General features: G+C 44.9%; 1 protein-coding gene across 1 annotated transcript in view; it reads right to left on the bottom strand.

The window, feature by feature from the left end:
• The window catches only part of KIF1BP (KIF1 binding protein), a 106,647-nt gene that overhangs the window by 77,322 nt on the left and 7,068 nt on the right, over positions 1 to 22,257 (bottom strand). The gene's annotated exons all lie outside the window — the stretch shown is intronic.

Genomic DNA, 22,257 nt, shown 5'->3' on the forward strand with positions numbered 1-22,257 from the left:
AAGGAGAACAATCTATTTCTTATTGCTTACAATTTAAAATTCAAAACAGCAAGTAAATTATGATTGCAAGCTATGAACTGTCGTATAATGAGTAACTGTTGACTTTGATCAATTTGTAACCTTGCCTTATACTATTTTGTAAATGAATGTTAAAACTTTAAAAAGTATTCCCTGTACATACCAGGATCAGTCCAGACCGTGGGTTGTTCCCCCCCCCCCCCACCAGCAGATGGAGTCAGAGCAAAAATTGAGGGGGCGCTCTCTCATAAGTTGGTGCACCCTCTGTAATCCTTCAGTATTTCTCTGACTCCAGCAGATCGGGTCCCGCCTTCGGTTCCCCAGTGTCTTTAGAGATATTTGTTGTTTCTTTCTCTGACACTCTTGCCTGGATGGATCATAAGTTAAAAAAAAAAAAAAGTATCAGGGAGGATTTCCTCTGTAGATGTTCTGCTAGGACTTGCAGGGAGAACTTTTGCTCAGTGGCAAACTTGTCTTCTTATTGTGCTTACTGTTTCTGTCATTTGGGGGTAAGTTGTATATTTTCCCTCCTTACAGGGGTTTATTTGGCAGTCCAACCTCTCCCTCTCGACCCGCTGCCTGAGAGGTCGTTTCCTCGGGTCAGCCAGAGTTCCAGAGACGTGGCATCCCTCTGACTCTTAAAAAAAAAACAAACAAAAAAAAAAACGGGACATTTTGACTGCAGGGCAAGTGCAGCTCTCTTACTGCCTGTAGTCTCCGGAGGTTTTGGGATTTCTGCTTACCTCCATGCCATGTCCATGGCGATAAAGCGCCTGTGGTGAGCCCGGGTCGAGGCTCTCACGCGAAGGCCTGTGTGCCAGGTGCCTCCCCGGCGGGGAGGGCACCTTGAGGCCTCAGGGGCGGTCTGTTTCGCCCGCAAACGCGCACCAGGCTCAGGGGAGGTTTGCTCCAGCGGCCATCTTGGATTCTCGCACTGATGCTCCAGCGCAGCCCCCCTGCTGACACAGACCGGGATTCTTTACTGCCGTTTCTTACTCCTGATCATCTCCCAGACGCAGAGCCGCCCTCAGGGGACCTCCCTGCCCCTCCCTCTACCATTCCCAGCTGAATTTATTTTGCTGATGCACAATGCCTATCTGGCAAGGCTTTGCCAGCACCAGGACCCTGCCCTAGCCCCCCCCCCCCAAAGTGCCCAAACTGGGGGACCCTCCAGACCTAGCAGGGCTGTCTCAGGGCTCTGTACCACCTAGGTTAGGTACAGCACCAGGGTTGCCTCCTTGCCCGCCAGCCCCAGGGGCTTTTAGGGTCCTGTCGAGTTCCAACAGGGGTCCGCCCGGCTCTGCCTGATCCCCCTCCCCTGGTGGTCCCGGGGGTGGACCCAGACTTGGATGACTCTGGTCTTTTGGCGCATATGGAGGGAGATGACCCTCGGGTCCTACGTCTTTTTCAGAAGGAGGAGTTGGACTCGCTTATTTCGCATGTCTTGACGGAATTGGATATCTACGCTCCCCAGGATACCCCTGGACCCAGTACTGCGACACAGAAGAGGGAGACCCAGTCCTGGCTGGACTTCGGCCTCCCTCGAAGACTTTTCCTTTTCATCCTATGCTTCTCCAATTGTTGTCCAGGGAGTGGGACACTCCGGAAACCTCTCTACGGGTCGGCAGAGCAATGGACAAGCTGTACCCGCTCCCGGAAGAGTCCCTAGACCTGCTGAAGGTACCAAAAGTGGATGCTGCCGTTACGGCAGTCACGAAGAGGACAACTATTCCAGTAACTGGAGGAGCAGCCCTCAGAGACCTGCAGGACCGCGAGCTTGAGGTCTACTTGAAGAGGGTCTTTGAGGTATCCGCCCTGGGAGTTAGGGCTGCAGTGTGCAGTTCCCTGATGCAGAGAGCGGGTCTCCAGTGGGTCCAGTAGCTGCTCGGCACACAAAAGCTTCCGCCAGAAGAGGCTCAGCAGGCGGACCAGCTTGAGGCGGTTATTGTCTATGGGGCGGACGCTCTGTATGATCTCCTCAGGGTCCCGGCCAGGTCCATGGTTTCTGTGGTCTTGGCTAGATGCCTCCTCTGGCTCAGAAACTGGTCGGCAGATTCTTCTTCCAAATCTCAGCTGGGCTTTCTCCCCTTCAAGGGTAGGTTTATGTTTGGTGAGGAGTTGGATCAACTCATTAAGTTGCTTGGAGAGAACCAAATTCATAAATTACCAGAGGATCGTCCTCTGATCTCCAGGACGTACAGCACCACGTGATACCGTTTTAGGGGGCAGCATAGTTTTTGCCAGGTGAGGCCTGTCCCTCACAAACCACCCTCTTCAAGATCACAGTCCTGGTCTCATTCCTTTCGGGGTCAATGGCCAGCTTGAGACGCCCTCCCCCAGGGGGCTGCTGCTAAATCCTCCCAATGAAGCTTTGCCAGCCCACTCCTCGACTCCTCAGATCGGAGGACGCCTGGCCCTATTCTACGAGGAGTGGGTCAAAATCACCTCAGACCAATGGGTCTTGGATATTCTACGGCACGGTTATGCTTTAGAGTTTGCTTGTCCTCTCAGAGACAGGTTTGTCTTCTCCCCGTGTGGATTAAGAAAGCAGGATGCCGTGCTGCAGACGCTGGAGCGTCTCCTGGATTTGGGAGCCATTCTCCCTGTGCCGCTACTGGAGCATGGGTCCAGCCATTATTCCGTCTACTTCGGCGTCCCCAAGAAGGAAGGCTCATTTTGACCAATCTTGGATCTCAAGCTAGTCAACAGGGCTCTCAGGATTCCACACTTCAGGATGGAAACCCTGCGTTCTTTTATTGCTGCAGTTCACGGGAGGAGTTCCTGGCGTCCCTGGATTTGACAGAGGCTCATCTTCACATTCCCATCCTGAAGACCCATCAGCACTTCCTTCGCTTCAAGGTGCTAGGACAGCATTTTCAGTTCCAGGCCCTGCCATTCGGCCTAGCGACCGCTCCCCACACCTTCACCAAGGTACTGGTAGTGGTGGAGGCGGTGGCCCTGCAGAAGGAAGGAATCCTGGTCCATCCCTATCTGGATGATTGGCTAGTCCGGGCAAAGTCCAGGGACCTGTGCCAGCAGGCGGTTGAGAGGGTCTTGTCCCTCCTCCAATCACTCAGCTGGGTCGTCAATTTTGCCAAGAGCAGCCTAACTCCATTGCAGTCCCTCAACTTCTTGGGAGCTGAAAGTGGGCAAGGTCTCTCTTCGCATAGATCGGGCTCAGTCCCTCCTCAGCCAGGTTCAGCACTTTCGGTACCTCCAGCTTCCCACTGTGTGGGACTATCTCCAGGTGCTGGGCTCCATGGCCTCCTCTATCGATGTAGTGCCTTGGGCGTTTGCCCACATGTGGCCCTTACAAAGGGTGTTACTCTCCCATTGGAAGCCGGTGTCTCGGGAGTTTCAGGCTCCGTTGCCGCTAACACCCTTAGCCAAGGACAGCCTGGACTAGTGGCTCAATCTCGATCATCTGCTCCGGGGGGGGGGGGGGGGGGGTGGACCTGGAGGTCCCGCAATGGGTGATTGTTATGACCGAAGCCAGCCTCGCCGGCTGGGGGGCAACATGCAGACAGCAATTGACGCAGGGTCGATGGACTTCAGTACAGGCTGGTTGGCCCATCAACCGTCTGCACTGAAGCACTTCCTCCCCTAGTCCAGGGTCGATCAGTCAGAATCCTCTCTGACAACGCGACAACAGTAGCGTACATCAACCGTCAGAGTGGGACAAGAAGTCTCCATGTCGCTTGGGAGACTAACAAGCTCATGCCATGGCCGGAACTCCACTTGTCGCACCTGGCAGTGTCTCACTTTGCGGGAGTCGACAATGTTCAAGCGGATTATATGAGTCGCCGATGCGCCTATTTTGCATAGGCCGCCGGCGCGTGCAAAGCCCCGGGACGCGCGTAAGTCCCGGGGCGGGTGGTCCCGAGTCCCCCGGCACTGCGGCCTGTGCCGGGGGATGCAGAGGCAGCAGGCGTAACTTGCACGACAAAGGTGGGGGGGGGGGGGTGGTGGGGGGACATGGAGGGAACGGAGGCAGGCTGCGCAGCAGGCTACCAATTTTGCGCAGCCTTGCGCGCGCCGACCCCGGATTTTATAAGATACGCGCATCTACTCGTGTATCTTATAAAATCCAGCGTACTTTAAGATCTACCTCTTAGGGTTTTTGATTGATTCAACCCTTTCCTTTCAACCTCAAGTCAAATCTGTTATTAAATCAGGTTTCTTTAAATTGTGTGTGTTAGCGGGCTTGAAATATCTTTTGTATAGTCGTGATTTTTACACAATCATTCAGGTTGTAATATTTCCACTCAGATTACTGTAAGAGTTTATATTTGGTCTATCACCTAAAACGTTACACCCATTACGATTCTTGTTAAATTTTGCTGCATGCTTAATCACAGAATCAAGGTAGTATGAACATATTACTCCGGCACTCCATAGTTTACACTGGTTACCAGTGCAACAGCAAAATCATCTATAAGATCTGAATGACAGTCTTTAGTCAATTCAAATTCATGCCCATGGTCAAATGCTCTATTAAAGATATATGAACCATCCCATTGAGGACTATTAGACATACCAGTAGTCAAATTTGCTTGCCTTACGACAACTAGACACTCTGCCTTTTCGGTCGCAGCACCAATTTGCTGGAACTTGCTACCAATAGAACTCAGAATGTCTGAATGTATAAAAAAAAAAATTCAGATTCCTGCTGAAAAGCTTTTTGTTGAAGCAACCATTTGATTAAGTACCAATGTCAAGCTTTGTGCACCCTATGAATATTTTTTGTTTTATATATTTTTATGATGAATGTTTTACCCCTTTTTGTATATCGCTTAGGCGTTTTAATAAATGAAATGAAAAATAGATGTGGTATGTTTGGGATGAATGCAAGGGGGATATATACAAAAAAATATTGTTGAAGGGACCATTTGTTTTCCTATGCTTTGCTGTAATAGGCTGTCAGAGTTTCCTTTGACACACGAGGTGGGAAGTTAAGATCTATTTTTGAAGGACTTCACAAATATCGTAATTCCTGAAACTGTTCGAGGTCTTTTCTTTCTTGAAGCATGTGTTTTCCATTTGTTTATGAAACTATGTGTATGGTTTGCAATCAATATATATTGCTAGTGTTTGCATGGCTACCTTGTTCAATAAAAATTATTCTGAAAAAAAAAAAAAAAAAAAAAGTGTCAGGGTGGTCAGATTTAACTTTTTATGGTACAGAATTCCTCCAGGAGTTCTCCAATAATCATCCCACCACTCCTTTTCTGCTTCAGGCAGGAAGAGAGGAAGAAAACAGAGTATGTGAAGAGAAGGATAACAGGAACCTGCAAGTATGGACAAAGGAGAAGAAGGACTTGAAAGCATGTGTAGAGAAGGAAAAGAACTTAGGAGATGGAGGTAGTTAAGAGGGATGGCAGATGAAGAGGAAAGGGATAGCAAAAAAAACCAAAAACCCACACCCCAAAAAAACAGAAATGGGAGAGAAATCTGGAAGTAGCAGAAAGGAAGGGGGTAGTAATGTTCCTGAAAGGAAAATAATAAGACTACTGTGATAAATTATGACTTTAAAAATGCTGATTACAATAAAATGAGGAGACTAGTTAGAAAGAAATTAAAAGGAGCAGCTACAAGGATTAAAAATTGAGAGGATTGCATGAGGCGTATGTACTGTTTCAAAATACCATTTGAGAAGCTCAGATTAATCTGTGGAGTACATTTTAAAAAGGTTAAATGAAGTGTCTCCCATGATGGCTAAATGATGCTGAGAGTCAGGCTTTTAAGCCAAAAAGGCATTCTTAAAAAAAAAAAAAAAAAAAAAAAATTAGAATAGAATGCAGGACCTAACAAGGAAAATAGAAAGGCACATAAGCTCTGACAAGTTAGATTTAAAACTCTAATAGAAGACACTTGCCATAGGGACAAAAATTGCCATAAAAGCTTTTTCAAGTATATTAAAAATAGAAAACCTGAGAGGGAATCAGCTGGGCCATTAGATGACCAAGAGGTGAAAAGGGCACAGAGGGAGGATAAGGCCATAACAGAAAAGCTAAATACATTTTTTGCTTCGGTTTTTATTGTGGAGGATGCTGGGAACATACCCACAGGAAGTGAAACAAATCAATGTGAATCTTGAAGTGGTGGTTAAAGAAAATTAAACTAGTTACAAATCACTGGAAGTTGATGGTATTCACCTCATGTTCTAAAGGAACTCAAATAGGAAATTGCAGACTTGCTACTGGTAATATATAAAACTTATTCCAATCCACTTTTGTACTTGAGGACTAGATGTAGCAAATGTAATGCCAATTTTCAAAAAAGGTTCCAGAGGTGATCCTAGTAGCTACAGACCAGTGAGCAAATATCAATGCTGGAAGTTATTGCTAAGAACAAAATTACTAAACATGTGGACAAATGATTTAATGGGGAAAAGAAAGCATGGCTTTAACAAAACAAGGCCATGCCTTACTAATTTATTAACAACCAACCATCAAGGGAACTCCCTGATGTGCAGTCGCTATGTACAAGACAACCACTTTGTGATTGTCTCGATTAGTAGCTCCCGTGTTTATTCTTCAAATACTTTATTGTATAGATTTTTCATTTTTATTTATTTATTTATTTAAATAATTTATATACTGGAGGTTCCTGTATAGTATACATATCACCCCGGTTTACAAAGAACAGTAACTATCGCTAAAATATAGCGGTTTACATAGAACATAAAAAAAAGAAGTTTTTACATAGAACAAATCTAAGTAAGCAAGTTTATACATTGCATAAATTAATTGAAGTAAGCAAATAGTGTATGATATTTAACCGTTAATAAACAAGCAGTTAATAAATCAATGAATAACATGGAAAAATATGAAGTCAATATGAGTAAATGTATGTAGTATGTATGAAGTCAGCATGTGTAAATTTCTGATTGAAAGGAATAAAATAATAGATCTGAATAAATCGTTGTGGGCTTGAAAAGACTTTTCTTCGTGTTCTTGGCTCTAGGGGAAAGCTTGTTTGAACAGCCAAGTCTTAAGTTTCTTTTTAAATGTAGAGTGGCATGTTTCCAAACGAAGGTCTGGAGGGAGCGAGTTCCAAAGTGATGGGCCAGCTGTGGATAATGCACGTTTCCTCAAAATGGATTTCGCCGGTTGTGTGATTAGTCTGTTTTGATAGGTGCTTCTGGTTGGTTTCACGGATGTGTGAAATTGAATTTGAAATGTTAGGTTGAGAGGTGCGATGTTGTGTAAGGCCTTATGTATCATCATTAAAGATTTGAACTGGATCCTGTATTTAATCGGAAGCCAGTGGAGATGGTGGAGAATTGGGGTGATATGATCTCTTTTTTTGGCATTTGATAGAATTCTTGCAGAGGCGTTCAGGACCATCTGAAGTGGTTTGATGGTGCATGCTGGTAGGCCTAGGAGGAGGGAGTTACAGTAATCCAGCTTTGGGAGTATGATGGCTTGTAAGACCATGCGGAAGTCTCTGTAAAGGAGGAGAGGTTTGAGTTTCTTTAATGTTTGAAGTTTAAAGAAACATTCTTTTGTTGTGTTGTTGACGAATTTGTTGAGGCAGAGTTTGCTGTCTAAGATGACTCCCAGGTCTCTAACTTGTTGCGTGGTGGAGAGCCCTGTGGTGTCCGGATGTTGGTTAGTGGTAGAAAGTGGGGAGGGGGTATAGTTTTCCGGTGCTATGATGAGGATTTCAGTTTTGTTTAGAACCAAGTTGATGCTGGTGAGTAGATTGTTGATAGCTAACAGACATTTATTCCAGAATGATATGGCTTTGTGTAGGGAATCTTCTATAGGGATGAGGATTTGAATATCATCCGCGTATAGGTAATGTCTTAGCTTAAGGTTAGTAAGAAGTTGACAGAGTGGGAGCAGATAAATACTGAAAAGGGTCGGGGAGAGGGATGATCCTTGTGGTACCCCCCTTTTGGATTCGATGGTGTGGGACTCTTTGTTATTTATCTTGACCTTGTATGATCTGTTCTCCAAAAACGATTTGAACCAGTTAAAAGCTACTCCTGTAATACCGATGTCTATTAGGCGTTGCAAGAGGCATGAGTGGTTAACAGTATCAAACGCTGATGAGAGATCCAGGAGAGCGAGGAGGCAAGGTTGGCCCTTTTCTAGGTTGAAAATGATAGTGTCTGATAATGATGTTAATAATGATTCGGTATTCATAGTCTTACGAAAGCCAAATTGGTTTGAGGTGAGGATATTGTTTTCGTCAAGATATTCTGTAAGTTGTTTGTTAACAACTTTCTCCATAACTTTGGCAATCAAAGGGAGGTTTGCTATGGGTCTAAAGTTAGCTGGGTCTGAGGTGGGTAAGTTGGGTTTTTTGAGAAGCGGCTTGAGCATGGCTAACTTGAGTTGGTTCGGGACATGTCCTTGGTTGAAAGAGCAGTTAATAATGTCTGCTAAAGGTTTGGCTATGGTGTTGGTGATAAGACTCAGTTTGTTGGATGGAATATGGTCTGATGGATGGGAGGATGGTTTTATCTTCTTGAGAATGTTCTCTATTTCTAGAGTGGATGTGAGCTCAAAAGTGTTGAGCACTGTTAGTGAAGTGTTGTGTTGATTGACATTTGGGTGCGATGGTTGTTGATCTGTTGGGAGTGGTGTTTGTTGAGCGGGTGAACTTGAAGATTGAGGGGTTAGGTTGATTACATGTTTTGGATGTGTAGATGGTCCCTTGAGGGGGGCTAGGAGTGAGGTGATTTTGTTGTCGAAGAAATCTGCCAGTTCGTTTGCTTTATTGAGTGCTTGATCGTCTGGAATGATGGGTGCCAGGGGTTTTGTGAGGGTTGATACATAGGAGAAAAGAGCTCTTGAATCAAAAATGAGGTGGTGGATTTTTTTGGAGAAGAATAGTCTCTTTGTTGTGTTGATGTTGTTTCTGTAAGAGTTAAGGCATGATTTGTAAGTGAGGAGGGTGGTTGAAGATGGGTTTTTTCGCCAATTTTGTTCCTTGCATCTCAGTTCGTGTTTATGATTTTTTAGCTCTGGTGTGAACCAGGGTCTCCTGTTGTCTTTATTTGGATTTATAGATTTAATTGTCATGTCATTTTTTTCACTTCCATGTGCTTTCTATTTAGTGTATAATATCCTCCCCCTGGCGGTTGGCCTGACCCACCCTAAGCGTTCTCACTTTTTTCTGAGTACTTATCGATTCCTTTTGATCCAGATAGATTCCTGCCGCTTCTGTGGGGTCGAGACCGCCTGCCTGACATCGGACGTGTTTCGGCAACTGTCTGCCTGCTTCAGGGACCTCGGAGGGATTTTTCTTTTTATCCATGTGGTTTCAGTTAATGGTGTCAAAATTCCAAAGCACACCAGAGAATGATTTTTAAAGAAAAATCATATATGTGCTTTGGAATTTTGACACCATTAACTGAAACCACATGGATAAAAAGAAAAATCCCTCCGAGGTCCCTGAAGCAGGCAGACAGTTGCCGAAACACGGCCGATGTCAGGCAGGCGATCTCGACCCCACAGAAGCGGCAGGAATCTATCTGCATCAAAACGAATCGATAAGTACTCAGAAAAAAGTGAGAACGCTTAGTGTGGATCGGGCCAACCGCCAGGGAGAGGATATTATACACTAAATAGAAAGCACATGGAAGTAAAAAAAATAAGAAATAAAAATGAAAAATCTATACAATAAAGTATTTGAAGAATAAACACGGAAGCTACTAATTGAGGCAATCACAAAGTGGTTGTCTTGTACATACGGACCGCACATCACCACACATCAGGGAGTTCCCTTGATGGTTGGTTGTTAATGATTTCTTGAAAAAGGGAACGAGATTTGGTTATTAAGTTTACTAATTTATTAGACATCTTTGAAGGTATGACTATACATGTGGACAAAGGTAATCCAGTTGACATTGTATATTTGGATTTTCAGAAGGAATAAGCAAGTTTGCTTACCGTAAACGGTGTTTCCATAGATAGCAGGATGAATTAGCCATGCTGTCATGGGAACTGTCCATCAGCGCCAGGAGGCGGAGCTTCTTAATAGAATACAGAGCTTTGCTCTGTGTGGCTGAGCGGGCCTTCCCACTCAGAAAAAAAAACAGTCTCTCCTCAGTCTGTGAAGTAGCAGTTCTTGAATAACTTGCAGACTATCCAGGGAGGTGGGTGGGTCAGCATGGCCAATTCATCCTGCTATTTACGGAAACACTGTTTAAAGGTAAGCAAACTTGCTTTTTCCCTGTTGATAGGAGGGCTGAATTAGCCATGCTGTCATGGGAGTCCTAAGCTCCCGATCACGCTGCTACTGTTTTGATTTTTTTTTTTTTCATTTATTCTTTATTAATTTTTTTAACATTACAAAGAAAATACTTTGTACAGAAATTTGAAACATTACTTTCATATATATTGTATAATACTCTCGAAACATCATCTTTATATTAGACCACAAACAATGGAAAATAATAAAACTAAATAGAGGAGGAAGGAAACCTTGGGAGTTTCAATAGGAAATTTAAATAAATCTATCAAGCAATTAAGTCACACTTCATTAATTTACCTCATTCCTTTATGATCTGTATACATCAACCCGGTTCCTGATTAGGAGAGGAGGTAATAAAGGCCTGCTTTCTAGAGTCTATGAAAACTTTAAGTTGTTCCGGGGCATAGAAAATATATACGTCTCTATTATAGGTAACCACCCCTTTACAGGGGTATCTTAGAAGGAACTTAGCCCCAAGTTCATTCACTTCCTGTCTCATAGAAAGAAAAGCCTTTCTCCTCTCCTGAGTTGTTTTTGATGGGTCTGGGAATATTTGGACTTTCTGGCCCATAAAACTCTCATTAATATTTTGAAAATAACACTTCATAAACAAGCTTACATCCAATTCTGTAGTCATAGAAATCAGTAAAGTCGCCCTTTCATATATTTCTATAGAGGATTCTAATATCTCTGTCAGGTTACTAAAATTTACTTGCGGTGGATTACTTTCTCTATTCCTATTAAATGGTAGAAAATAAATCTTATTTATACACGGAATCTGATCAGTTGACATTTTCAGACTTTCTAACATATATCTCCTTAATGTAATTCGGGGAGATTCCCCTATAACTTTTGGAAAGTTCAAAAGTCTTAGATTCAGTCTACGAAGACTATTTTCAATGAATTCCACTTCTGTTAGTAACTAATTTGTCTTGAATTAACACTTGACACAAATTCTGAGACGTTTTTACTGCTGTTTGTAATTCCGTAATTTTGCTTGAATTTTCACTAATTTTTACATCATGTTCTTGGGACATCTTGTCCAATTTCCCAGACATTGAGTTCAGTTGCCTCGTTAGCCCTTGAAAACGTGGGCCATATGAGGCTACTAATTCCCAAAGAGACTCAAGGGTTACCGGGCCTTCCCTAATTAGTTCAGAAGCTGCAGCTCCTCCTTGTACCCCTACCAGATCTTCTCCTTCTTTACTTTCTCCCAAATGCTGCATTTCTAAACTTCCATGCTCGCTAGATAAACCCAGTTCCTGACTCAATGTGTCCACTCCCTCCAATTTGTTCACTGGACTCACCGGTACTGTGTTCAAATTGGTGGTCACAAAAGGTGGAGACTGACCTGGAGCAATTGGAATCCTCAGATCTGGAGGGCTTAATGTTGTTTCCCCAGGCGATCGCAATGCTCCCAACAGTGCTTCGTCAACGGGGATTTTAGCTCCTCCTTCATGATAAATCGCAGTAAGTTCGGGGATAGTCTTTTGCCCGGGTGGTAGAGAGGGTGTTGAGGGATACACCCTCACCCGACCTTTCCTCTTTGGGGGCATTGATGTTAGCCACCCTTTGAGATCTTCAGGCAAGCTACTGTTTTGATTATGTTGATTTCTTTTTTTTTTTTTTGCGTGATCCAATGTGTGGATAGTCAGTTGTACTCAGTTGGACATCGTTTGCAATACGACTCGTCCCAGCTTAGCATCTTCAGATATCTGTTGGTCCAGGCAGTAGTGGGACGTAAACGTGTGTAACGAAGACCACGTCACTGCCTTACAAATGTCTATGGGCGGGTCCTGAGAGAGGTGTGCCAATGAGGTTCACACTGCCCTTACTTGGTGCACATTAGGGCGAGAAGTCAATGAAAGGTTCCGCTTGGTGTAACAACATTGAATGCATTGGGCGATCCAGCTAGATATAGTCCTCTTTGCTACCGGAAGCCCAGGGGCGTTCCAGTTGAAAGAAACAAATAATTGGGATGCTAGAGTCTCCAAATGCGTACGTCGTTTATAATACACCAGTGCTTTCTTGCAGTCCAAGGTATGCAGTAACTGGTCCCTATCGTTCTGATGTGGTTTGGGAAAGAACGTCAGTAACTCTATGGATTGGCTCAAGTGGAATTGGGTGACTACTTTTGGTAGGAAAGTTGGGTGCGTTCGTAGCACTACCTTGTTATGGAAGAATTGCAGGTATGGACTGTAGTGCACCAAAGCTTGGAGTTCACTGACTCTGCACGCTGACGTTAGGGCGACAAGGAATACCACTTTCCACGGGAGATATTTGATGTGGGCGTCTTCCATTGGTTCAAAGGGCACCATCATCAATTGTTCCAGGACTAAGTTGAGATTCCACAGCACCAGAGGCTTTGAGATTGGAGGCCTTAGGTGAGTGAGGCCTTTCAGAAATCGTGAAATGAAAGGATGGACGGAGATGGGTTGTCCTCTATACGGGTGGTGAAATTGCGCTGAGGTATACTTGAATAGATGAGGTTGTGAATTCCTTAACATATAAGGAGTGAAGATAATCTAGTAACTTCTCCGGTGAGCATTCCAAGGGATGTATTCCTTTAGATGAGCACCAGGTCGTGTATCTCTTCCATTTGAATCTATAGTTCCGAAGGGTAGAAGGTTTCAGCGAGGCAAGGAGAACAGCTTGCGCTGATAGTGATATTCCTTGTTCTGTCAAAAGGATCCACTCAATCTCCACACAGTCAAGTGTAGGGAGCTGTGCATGGGATGCAGCAGGGTTCCCTCGTCTTGCATCAAGAGATCTTCGCGGTCTGGTAGCAATATTGGGTCTGCTACTGACAGATGTAGTAAATGAGTGTACCACAGTTGTCGTGGCCACGCTAGTGTGATCAAGATTGAGCTGCATCTGATGCATTTCTGTAATGTTCTTGTGATGAGGGGTATTTGAGGGAATCCATTCATGAGAGGTTCCATCCATGGTAGGAGGAACGCATCCTGCGTTGTTCGGGCTTGGCTGGACCAAACTGAGCAAAAACGAGGGAGTCTCGCATTGAGTTCCGTCGCAAAGAGGTCTATGGATGGCTGCCCCCATTCTTCGAACAGAGTATTCACTACTTGTTGGTTGAGTGTTCATTCGTGCGGGTAAAATATTCGGCTGAGGCGGTCAGCCTGAGTGTTGATGGCTCCCGGTAGGTATGTCGCCTGCAGTTGTATGGAGTGACGTGCCGCATGATCTAGTATTGGCAGGGTTTCTCTGCAAAGGGACCAGGAACCTGACCCTCATTGCTTGTTGATGTAGAACATTGCCACTTGATTGGCAGTGTAGACCATGACCCTTCGTCCCTTTAAGTGCGGAAGGAATGACTGGAGTGCGTTCTTTATCGCTCTGAGTTCCAAGAGATTGATCTTTAGGCATTGTTCCTGGGTGGACCACAGCCCTTGAGTTTGTAGTTGGTCCAAATGTGCCCCCCAGCTCTTGCGGGAGGCATCAGTAGTCAGTACTGCATTGTGAGGTGGTGTGGAGAACAGCGCCCCCTTTTTGAGATTCTTCTCCTTGAGCCACCACTGTATATCCTGGAGTATTGCCGGAGTCCTTCACTCGCGTTGTTAATGGCTGTGAGTGCTGTTTCCACTGCCGTTTGAGTCCCCATTGTAGATGACGCATGTGTAGTCTTGTATTGGGAATGGTATGAATGGCTGTTGCCATGTGCCCCATGACGGTGAGAACCTGTCTCGCTGAAGGCTTCTTGAGTAATCGGGTGGCTCGAAAAAGACGATGCATCACGAGTCTCCTGTCCCTCGAAAGGAAAGCCCTGGTGCGGATGGTATCGAGATGCGCTCCAATGAATTGAAGAGATTGCGGAGGAGTCAGAATAGATTTTTGGTAATTGACTATGATCCCCAAACTGTTAAAACAGTGAAAGGTCTGGTGGATGCAGTCTGTGAGAACCTGTGGTTCGGACGCCACTATGAGCCAATCGTCCATATATGGAAAGATTTTGATGCTCCGTTGACAGATGTGCCACCACCACTGCAATATATTTGGTGAAGACCCTGGGGGGCTGCTGAAAGGCCAAAGGGTAGTACCTTGTATTGGTAATGTTGGTTCTAAAATTGGAAGGATAGGTACTGCCACGAAGAGTGATGTATAGGAATGTGGGTATAAGCATCTTTCAAATCTATTGAACACATTGAGTCCTTGGGTTGAAGAAGTGGTAAGATAGTTTTGAGGGACATCATTTTGAATTTCTCTTTGACAAGGTGTTTGTTCAACTCCCGGAGGTCTAAGATTGGTCTCTGTCCTCCGGTTTTCTTGGGAATTAGGAAATATGGTGAGTAAAATCCCTTGTTTCAAGCATGTGATGGAATCCGCCGGATTGCTTGCTGTTGGAGTAGGGATGCGATTTCCTGTTGCAATGGAGTCTGCTGCCTTAGAGCTCTGTTGGACAGTAGATGTGGTAGATTGGGTTTGTTGTTGAAATGGAGTTGATATCCCTGTCTTACTATTTCTAGAACTCATAGATCTGTGGTGATGGCTTCCCAGCATGGTAGGCATAAGGTAATCCTGCCCGGCGGGTACAGTGCAGTGATGATGGCGGCTGCACTAAAAAGAGGGGGGGGGGGGGGGGTCGATTTTGCTGCAGTTTTTGCGACCCCGGTCGCTGTGGCCTTGGTCTACACCCCCCTCCTAGGTTGAAGAGGTTAAGGTGTCACCCGCTGAGGCGGGTTGTAAGGAGCAGGGAGAAATTGCTGATAAGTGCCTGAAAGGACGACAGGAATATGGTTGCCTGCTGTTGGGCACGTAGTACCTACGTTGTGTGCCGAAAGAGGGTGCTTGAGTCAGCGATTGAACTGCCACCGCCTGGTCCTTCACGCTGGCGACAGTCTCTTGGAACTTGTCGCCGAAGAGATTGTCCCCTCTGCATGGTATATTTGCCAGTCGTTAGTGCAGCTCTTCCCAAATGGCACTGGAGCGGAGCCAGGCCATTCTGCAGGCGGCAATAGCAGATGCCAACATATGAGCCGACATTTCAAATGCTTCGTACACCATCCGAAAGAGGTGTCGAATGCCCTCTCTTCCAGATCCTGAATCGGCTGAGTTATTGAAGGCAATGAGGAGTCTTGAGTGGGCAATGCGGTTTTTAGGGTTTGTAGACTTTCATATAAAAGTATTGGACCAGGTAGAACTGGTGCCGACTAATTCTGGAAGATAGCATGGATGACTGATATGCTCTTTTCCCAAAGTTGTCTAGGAGTCGTTGCTCCTTCCCCGGAGGTGTTGATCCATGTAGTTTTGATCTTTTGGCTCTCTGCATTGCCGATTCCACGACTAGTGAAGAGTATGGTAGTTGTGGCGTGGAATAGAACTGCGATTTTTGCATTCTAAATTTGAGGTCTGTTTTTCTGGACACCGGTGTAGTAGTATAGGGAGACTCCCACATTTTTTCTAGAACGGAATCCAACACCTTGTGGGACGGAAATGAGATGGGCTCCGCTGGTACATCAAATATTTTAAGGAGACCAAGCGTTTCCGCCAGAGGATCTGGTATCTTTTGAACTTTTAGGTTAAGAATAGCCCCCATCTTATCCAAGAATTTTGGATAAGAGAGATCTTCTGGGGGCGAGTAGGGTTCCGGTGTATCCTCTGGCAGGTCAGATGGGTACCCTGTGGATGAGGAGGAAGATGGAGGTGAATCCGAATCTACTACTGTCGGGGACTTGTCCTTTCTTGGGAGGGAGGAGAGACGTAGGCTGTGACGGACCAGGTGGGGGAAGAGGTCCCGCGGGCCCAGTGGGGAAGGGGGTCCCTCAGTCGTTCCGTAACGAGTGTGGTTGAGGAGATGGTGGCGTGTCATCCTTAGGAGACGCCGGGAGTTGGAACGAGGATTGTAACGTGTCAAAAAATCCTGCTAGGGCAGATTAGAGTTGTGAAAACGCTTCTCGTCTCTGTGGAGGCATCCTTGGTTTCCACGGTGTCTCACTACGAGGTGGGAAAGTGTAGTCCACATCTATTTATTTATTTATTTATTTAAAATCTTTTCTATACCGTCGCTAAATAAAATACCTTCGCAACGGTTTACATGAAGGCACATAAGTTGATGTAGGTGGGTGCGTTCTAAAGTACATTTTAATAGGTGCCACAAGATGTTCGGTTACAATATTTCGTTAAAGATAATCAATTGTTTAGTGAAGTAGGTCATGACCAATCGTACCTCTAGGCATTGTGTTCCAAAATGCAGGGCCTGCTAAAGATAAGGCCCTCTCACTTGGGTTAGTCTCGTTGTTTTTACTGAGGGAATGGTTAAGAGTGCTTTATTTGCCGAAGGTTTCTGTGTGGGACGTGTACTCGTAATGCTGTGTTTAGCCAGTCTGCTTTTTCATCGTGTATTAGTTTATGTATTGTACATAGGGCTTTGTATTTAATCTGTGTTCAATAGGTAGCCAGTGTAATTCCATCAGTGTTTCAGTTATATGGTCCCTCCTCCTTTTTCCGGTTAGTATTCTAGCTGCTGTGTTTTGAAGTATTTGCAGTGGCCTTATTGTTGTATTCGGGAGTCTCCTTCTCTTCCGAACTGGTTCTCGTGGATCTGTTTTGTCAGTCGTCTCAGACTGTTTTGTCAGTCTGGTGAGAGCCAGGTGAATGAGGGGGAGATGTCTGACGTGGGGAGGAGGAGGAAGAGGATGTGATCCTTATATACTCCTCCTCATAATGCGCTGTCGAGCTAGTATTCCCCGTACTCCTTGGGGATATGGAGTGTTCAGAGAAGTGAGGGCTAGGGAGTCGTATGTCCCTATGGTGCGAGGTATTGGCAGATCCCCTCCCCGGGAATGGAGACTACTCACTGAAAGCCACTCACTACTGTGAGTGGCTTTCAATCGACCTCACTCTGTGCTTCTCTTTCCCCCGCCTATGTTCCGATTTGGTGTCACTCCTATGATGAGTCAACACCTGCTTCAACGTTTCCTTGGTACGCGTCAGATTTATCGGTCCGAGCGTCGGTTCGGATGCAGTATGTGGTTTCTCTGCAATGGTGGATTTTGGTCGTTCATGTGTCGACATGTACAGTTTATGTGCCGACTTAGACTTTCCTTGCGTCGTTCCAGACGAAGCCTGCACTGGTTTTATGGCGTCATGGGTCCTCTTCGACACCCCCTGCGTCAAGATCAACACTCCTTGCGTCGTTGCCAGCGCCTTTGCAGTCGATGTGTAGGTCTTGGACATATGCATCGTTGACTGCGTAGATCCCGGCGTCGCTGAGGGTTTAGGACTCAGCGCCTTCGGAGATTTGTGCTTCGCTGGCATCGATGCGGACGACACATCTGCGGAACCACTCGACACCGGCCCGTGCGAATCACCTGCGCCGTGCTTTTCGGCATCTGGTAGCCGATGCTGTCGTTTTGAGTCATGCTCTTCCCGGCCTCGACTCCGGGCGCTGTGCCCTCCAATAGATCCCCCAGTCCTGGAGGTGGAGGGGCCTACGGACGCCGCCAGTCTTACCTTCTGGGTCTTTTGTTTCCCCGGACCCGGCGATGAGTGAGCCTCAGATGGTGGGGCATACAAGCCCGATTGCTCCACCCGGAGTGCTTGGAGTTTTTGGGCCTTCTGACGGCGGGCTCGCAGCGACATCCTGCCGCAGTACTTACAGGAGGCCTCCTGATGATCGGGCCTAAGGCACCGATAACAGCGATCATGTCCATCTGTGATGGACATGATCTTGCCACAATTGCAGGGTTTAAATCCCGAGGGCCTCGGGTCTAGTTTTTTGGACATTTTTTTTTAATCTGTTTTCTCTCAATGGCAGAGGAGATATGAAGCCCCGTGTGTGCTCCCACACGCGGAGAAACAGACTGAGGAGAGACTGTTTTTCTGAGCGGGAAGGTACGCGCAGCCACACAGAGCAAAGCTCTGTATTCTACTAAGAAGCTCCGCCCCCTGGCCCTGATGGACAGTTCCCATGACAGCATGGCTAATCCAGCCCTGCTATCAACGGGAAAATGAAAATCCCTCACAGAACTAAGACATGATGAGGTCTTACTGTGGACTGGTAACTGGTTAAAAGATAGGAAACAGCAGGAATAAATGGTCAGTTTTCCCAATGGAAAGAGGTAAACAGTAGAGTGCCTCAGGGATCTGTAATAGGACTGGGGTTAATTAAAAAAGCAAATACGGAACCCTGCATTGTATACCTGTAGTTTGAATTATTTTTCCCTATGTGCATCACTTTGCACTTGTTCACATTAAATTTTATTAGCCATTTAGATACCCAGTTCTCAAGCCTGGCAGTATCCTTCTGAAGTTCTCACTGTTTGTGTTTAATTACTTTGAATGTTTTGTGTCATCTATGAATCTGATCACCTCACTCAAGGCTCCCTTTTCCAGATCATTAACGAATATATACATAGAAGATGTCAACAGATAAATACCAAAATGGTTCATCCAGTCTGCCCAGCAAATTTTTTTTTGTTTTTTTTTTTAGGGTAATAACTGCTGCTTTGTGCAGGTTACCTCCAAGCCTTCTGTTAAGGATAGTAACTGATGTTCCATGCAGGCTGCCCCCTAGTCCTCTATTAAGAGTAGCAACTACCTCCCCATACAAATTACCATCAAACTCTCTGTTAAGGGTAGTACTGATGTTCCATGCTGGTTACTCCCTAAGCTTTCTGTTAAGAGAATTAACTGCCACTCCACACAGGTTACCCCATTTCTTCATTTCCATACTTTAGCCAGTAGGGATCCTCTGTGTTTGTCCCACACCCTTGAATTCCATTACCGTTCTTGTCTTCACCTCTTCCAAAAGGCATTCTATGCATCCACCACCCTTTCTGTGAAGAAATCTATGCCCTGGCATTGTTCGAGTCTTCCACCTTGGATTTTCATATTATGACTCCTAGTTTTATAACTTCTTTTCCATCAGAAAAGATTTGATTTTTGGCCATCAATTCCTTTCAGGTATTTGAAAGTCTAGGTCATATCTCCTCTGTCCTCTCCTTTAGAGAGTACTTATTTAGGACATTCAGTCTCATAAGTATTTCCGTGCAGACCCACATCATTTTGGTTGCCTCTCTCTGGACTACTTCTATCCTGACTCTATCCTTTTTGAGGTACAGTCTCCAAAACCAAAAACAGTAGTCCAGATGAGGCTTCATCAAGGACCTGTACAAGGGTATTATCTTTTTCCTGTTGGTTAAGTCTCTCTATGCAGCCCAGTATACTCTGGCCTTAGCCACCAACTTGTCATATTGCTTTGCCACCTTCACATCAGACATCACCCTGAGATCACTCTCCCAGTCTGTACATATCAATCTTCACCCCATCTCCATCATCACATTCAACTCCCTTGGATTGCTGTACCCTAAATGCATGACTCTGCACTTCTTCCTACTGAATCACAGTTGCTAGATGTTTTACCACCACTTAAGATTTCTTTTCATTCTCTCTGTTCTTTCAGGTGTGTCGACTTTGTTGCACATCTTAGTTTTATCTGCAAAAAAGACAAAAACCCCCCAAAACTTTATCTTCTAATCCCTCCACAATATTGCTTGCAAAGATATTGAACAGAACATGTCTCAGAACTGATCCTTAAACTCCACTTATCACTCTTCTTTCTTCAGAATAGGTTCCATTTACTACTACATGCTGACATCTGTCAAGCAGCCAATTTGTTATCCATTCCACCACCTTAGGCTTCTAATTTTATTCATGAGCATCCTATGTGGGACTGTATGAAAAGCCTTGCTGAAATCCAAGTAAACCACAATGAGTGCTCTTCCTTGATCCAATTCTTTAGTTACCCAATCAAAAGAAGCAGGATTTGTTTGCCCAGACCTTCCTCTGGTAAAACCATGTTGCCTCAGATCCTGTAACCCAGGGGTACAAGCCCCCCCACCACCACACAGTTGGGTTTTCAGGATATCCCTAATGAACATTAATGAGATTTATCTGCATGCACTACCACCTGTGTATGCAAATATTTCTCATGCATATTCATTAAGAATATCCTGAGAACCAGACTGACTGGGGGGACCCGCAGGACTGGTTTGAGCACTCTTGCTGTAACCCACTAAATTGTAGACAGTTCATTATCCTTTCCTTTAGCAGTTTCTCCATTAATTTTCCCACCACAGAGTCAAGGCTTATCAGCCTGTAGTTCCACCCAAACACACTCTTCTGTAAATGGGAATGTATCTACTCCAACCAACTGGCATCAGTCCTTCTCCAATATCTTCTTTAGTGAACACTGTACTGAAGTATTTAATATTTCTGCTATTTCTTCATCTTTCTCCACATCTTGCTCCATCACATCTGGTCTCTCTCTTTTCTATGATGTCTTAAAAATGTCGTCACCACTTACCTCTTTGGAGATCTTTTCTTCTATTCAAGCTTTCGCTATCCTGATTTCTTTCAGCTTCACCAGGTATTCTTCCTTATGTTCCTCATTTTGAGTTCCTTTGTACTTTTTGAATGCTGATCTTTTCACCTTTATTTTCTCAGCCACCTCCTTCGAGAACTATATTGGATTCCCTTTTCTCTTAATTTTATTTACATAAAGGTTTGTTGCGTCTTTTATAGCTCCTTCTAATTTGGTCCACTGTTGTTCCTTTTCACTCTGTCCTCCCAGCCTTCTAGTTTCTCCTCAAGGTACACTGCCATTTTACCAAAGTATGTATTTTTGGATCTTCATGAGATTTCCCTCTCAAACCATATCATCTGATAATCACTGGTGCCCAGGATGGAAACTACCCAGACAGAGATACTATCTCGTTTTGTGAGCATCAGGTCCAATATTGCTCCTCCCCATTTCTTTATTAAAATATTTATCATTTGCCTATAACATAATTGTACTAGTCGAAGTACAACAAATTGTCAATTAAAACAAAAAAGTGACAAAAATACATACAAAATAAAATATGTAAAAAAAAGCTCTCATTGCTATTACAGCTGCAAATAATTCCTGACAGTTATTCAAAAGCTCTAATGGGCTCCATCACCATTTGTCTGAGCAAAGCCCTTTGAAGGGCATCCACCATCTCTCTACTTCTTGCAGATTCTGCAGCAGAGATACTCCAGTCCACATCAGGCAGATTAAAGTCTCCAATGAGCAACACTTCTCCCTTCCTTCCCACTTTTTGGGTATCTTCAGCCAGATCTCTCTCTAGTTTTTCTCTCTAATTTGGAGTTCTGTAGACAACACTGGTGTAAATGGAAGTGTCGTGATCTTTTCCCCAAATCCACCTACATTTCAGTTGCTTGGATATTGTTTTTGACATAAAGAGATACACCTCCCCCATTTCTGTCATGTCTATTCTTTCTGAGCAAGTTATAGCCTGGTATGGCTGTATCCCATTCATGAGACTCTGAATTATGTCTCTGTAATAGCAACAATATCCAAGTCTGCCTCCATCATTAGGGCCTGCACAAGACCATGAGCATTTGCACTCATAGCATTCTAGCTTCTCTCACTTGGCTTGCTGCTCTTCCTGGTCCCCTTTTCTGCCTTTTTGTTTAAAACTCGTCTATTGATCTGATTTTTGTTAATTTATCCATCCACTTCTTGCATTTGTTGGGGGCGACATTCCAACTTCCTTCTGCCATTGCCATCCTCTAGTTTAAATGCCTTATGACATCTTTACCATATAACGCCAATCCAAATAAACCAAACACAGTCATATATGTATATAGATAACAAAACAAAATGAAACCACTGTATCATAACAAATGCAAAGTCCCGAGCCCCGTGCCCAGGGACTACACAAATAACATGGTGCCGGGTGTACACCTGGCCCCAGCACCTTGCACGACTTTAGAGGGGGATTGGGGCTATTATCTATGGGTGTCCCATGCGTTCCTGATGAGTATGGGCTGGCAGACATGCTGACATTGTCGGAGTGGGCACTGGATGATGACATCATTGGGCCCATATATGCAGCGGCCTAGCAAGATCTCCTCTGTCTGGTGCAGCAACTCTGCAGTTCCTGAACGTTTCAGCAATCTTGAGCCATCGGTTTGGAATTTATGACAGACGCATTTTGGTGGTGCGGTTTTGTGCGAGAACGTCATTAA

The sequence above is a fragment of the Rhinatrema bivittatum genome, chromosome 7 (genome assembly GCF_901001135.1).
Source record: "Rhinatrema bivittatum chromosome 7, aRhiBiv1.1, whole genome shotgun sequence".
Taxonomy (NCBI): Eukaryota; Metazoa; Chordata; class Amphibia; order Gymnophiona; family Rhinatrematidae; genus Rhinatrema; species Rhinatrema bivittatum.